This window comes from Carassius carassius, unplaced genomic scaffold (assembly GCF_963082965.1).
Source record: "Carassius carassius unplaced genomic scaffold, fCarCar2.1 SCAFFOLD_111, whole genome shotgun sequence".
NCBI classification, from domain to species: domain Eukaryota; kingdom Metazoa; phylum Chordata; class Actinopteri; order Cypriniformes; family Cyprinidae; genus Carassius; species Carassius carassius.
Window position 1 is genome coordinate 97,501 of NW_026775119.1, and position 3,387 is coordinate 100,887.

A 3,387-nucleotide genomic window follows, 5' to 3' on the forward strand; every position below is an offset into this window, starting at 1 on the left:
GTGAGTGCCAGTGAGTGAGTGTGTGTGTGTGTGTGTGTGTGAGAGAGTGAGTGCCAGTGAGTGAGTGTGTGTGTGTGTGTGTGTGTGAGAGAGTGAGTGCCAGTGAGTGAGTGTGTGTGTGTGTGTGTGTGTGAGAGAGTGAGTGCCAGTGAGTGAGTGTGTGTGTGTGTGTGTGTGTGTGAGAGAGTGAGTGCCAGTGAGTGAGTGTGTGTGTGTGTGTGTGTGTGAGAGAGTGAGTGCCAGTGAGTGAGTGTGTGTGTGTGTGTGTGTGTGAGAGAGTGAGTGCCAGTGAGTGAGTGTGTGTGTGTGTGTGTGTGTGAGAGAGTGAGTGCCAGTGAGTGAGTGTGTGTGTGTGTGTGTGTGTGAGAGAGTGAGTGCCAGTGAGTGAGTGTGTGTGTGTGTGTGTGTGTGAGAGAGTGAGTGCCAGTGAGTGAGTGTGTGTGTGTGTGTGTGTGTGAGAGAGTGAGTGCCAGTGAGTGAGTGTGTGTGTGTGTGTGTGTGTGAGAGAGTGAGTGCCAGTGAGTGAGTGTGTGTGTGTGTGTGTGTGTGAGAGAGTGAGTGCCAGTGAGTGAGTGTGTGTGTGTGTGTGTGTGTGAGAGAGTGAGTGCCAGTGAGTGAGTGTGTGTGTGTGTGTGTGTGTGAGAGAGTGAGTGCCAGTGAGTGAGTGTGTGTGTGTGTGTGTGTGTGAGAGAGTGAGTGCCAGTGAGTGAGTGTGTGTGTGTGTGTGTGTGTGAGAGAGTGAGTGCCAGTGAGTGAGTGTGTGTGTGTGTGTGTGTGTGAGAGAGTGAGTGCCAGTGAGTGAGTGTGTGTGTGTGTGTGTGTGTGAGAGAGTGAGTGCCAGTGAGTGAGTGTGTGTGTGTGTGTGTGTGAGAGAGTGAGTGCCAGTGAGTGAGTGTGTGTGTGTGTGTGTGTGTGAGAGAGTGAGTGCCAGTGAGTGAGTGTGTGTGTGTGTGTGTGTGAGAGAGTGAGTGCCAGTGAGTGAGTGTGTGTGTGTGTGTGTGTGAGAGAGTGAGTGCCAGTGAGTGAGTGGTGTGTGTGTGTGTGTGTGAGAGAGTGAGTGCCAGTGAGTGAGTGTGTGTGTGTGTGTGTGTGAGAGAGTGAGTGCCAGTGAGTGAGTGTGTGTGTGTGTGTGTGTGAGAGAGTGAGTGCCAGTGAGTGAGTGTGTGTGTGTGTGTGTGTGAGAGTGTGAGTGCCAGTGAGTGAGTGTGTGTGTGTGTGTGTGTGAGAGTGTGAGTGCCAGTGAGTGAGTGTGTGTGTGTGTGTGTGTGAGAGTGTGAGTGCCAGTGAGTGAGTGTGTGTGTGTGTGTGTGTGAGAGTGTGAGTGCCAGTGAGTGAGTGTGTGTGTGTGTGTGTGTGAGAGTGTGAGTGCCAGTGAGTGAGTGTGTGTGTGTGTGTGTGTGAGAGTGTGAGTGCCAGTGAGTGAGTGTGTGTGTGTGTGTGTGTGAGAGTGTGAGTGCCAGTGAGTGAGTGTGTGTGTGTGTGTGTGTGAGAGTGTGAGTGCCAGTGAGTGAGTGTGTGTGTGTGTGTGTGTGAGAGTGTGAGTGCCAGTGAGTGAGTGTGTGTGTGTGTGTGTGTGAGAGTGTGAGTGCCAGTGAGTGAGTGTGTGTGTGTGTGTGTGTGTGAGAGTGTGAGTGCCAGTGAGTGAGTGTGTGTGTGTGTGTGTGTGTGAGAGTGTGAGTGCCAGTGAGTGAGTGTGTGTGTGTGTGTGTGTGAGAGTGTGAGTGCCAGTGAGTGAGTGTGTGTGTGTGTGTGTGTGAGAGTGTGAGTGCCAGTGAGTGAGTGTGTGTGTGTGTGTGTGTGAGAGTGTGAGTGCCAGTGAGTGAGTGTGTGTGTGTGTGTGTGTGAGAGTGTGAGTGCCAGTGAGTGAGTGTGTGTGTGTGTGTGTGTGAGAGTGTGAGTGCCAGTGAGTGAGTGTGTGTGTGTGTGTGTGTGTGAGAGTGAGTGCCAGTGAGTGAGTGTGTGTGTGTGTGTGTGTGTGAGAGTGAGTGCCAGTGAGTGAGTGTGTGTGTGTGTGTGTGTGTGAGAGTGAGTGCCAGTGAGTGAGTGTGTGTGTGTGTGTGTGTGTGAGAGTGAGTGCCAGTGAGTGAGTGTGTGTGTGTGTGTGTGTGTGAGAGTGAGTGCCAGTGAGTGAGTGTGTGTGTGTGTGTGTGTGTGAGAGTGAGTGCCAGTGAGTGAGTGAGTGTGTGTGTGTGTGTGTGAGAGTGAGTGCCAGTGAGTGAGTGAGTGTGTGTGTGTGTGTGTGAGAGTGAGTGCCAGTGAGTGAGTGAGTGTGTGTGTGTGTGTGTGAGAGTGAGTGCCAGTGAGTGAGTGAGTGTGTGTGTGTGTGTGTGAGAGTGAGTGCCAGTGAGTGAGTGAGTGTGTGTGTGTGTGTGTGAGAGTGAGTGCCAGTGAGTGAGTGAGTGTGTGTGTGTGTGTGTGAGAGTGAGTGCCAGTGAGTGAGTGAGTGTGTGTGTGTGTGTGTGAGAGTGAGTGCCAGTGAGTGAGTGAGTGTGTGTGTGTGTGTGTGAGAGTGAGTGCCAGTGAGTGAGTGAGTGTGTGTGTGTGTGTGTGAGAGTGAGTGCCAGTGAGTGAGTGAGTGTGTGTGTGTGTGTGTGAGAGTGAGTGCCAGTGAGTGAGTGAGTGTGTGTGTGTGTGTGTGAGAGTGAGTGCCAGTGAGTGAGTGAGTGTGTGTGTGTGTGTGTGAGAGTGAGTGCCAGTGAGTGAGTGAGTGTGTGTGTGTGTGTGTGAGAGTGAGTGCCAGTGAGTGAGTGAGTGTGTGTGTGTGTGTGTGAGAGTGAGTGCCAGTGAGTGAGTGAGTGTGTGTGTGTGTGTGTGAGAGTGAGTGCCAGTGAGTGAGTGAGTGTGTGTGTGTGTGTGTGAGAGTGAGTGCCAGTGAGTGAGTGAGTGTGTGTGTGTGTGTGTGAGAGTGAGTGCCAGTGAGTGAGTGAGTGTGTGTGTGTGTGTGTGAGAGTGAGTGCCAGTGAGTGAGTGAGTGTGTGTGTGTGTGTGTGAGAGTGAGTGCCAGTGAGTGAGTGAGTGAGTGTGTGTGTGTGTGTGTGAGAGTGAGTGCCAGTGAGTGAGTGAGTGTGTGTGTGTGTGTGTGAGAGTGAGTGCCAGTGAGTGAGTGAGTGAGTGTGTGTGTGTGTGTGTGAGAGTGAGTGCCAGTGAGTGAGTGAGTGTGTGTGTGTGTGTGTGAGAGTGAGTGCCAGTGAGTGAGTGAGTGTGTGTGTGTGTGTGTGAGAGTGAGTGCCAGTGAGTGAGTGAGTGGTGTGTGTGTGTGTGTGTGAGAGTGAGTGCCAGTGAGTGAGTGAGTGTGTGTGTGTGTGTGTGTGAGAGTGAGTGCCAGTGAGTGAGTGAGTGAGTGTGTGTGTGTGTGTGTGAGAGTGAGTGCCAGTGAGTGAGTGAGTG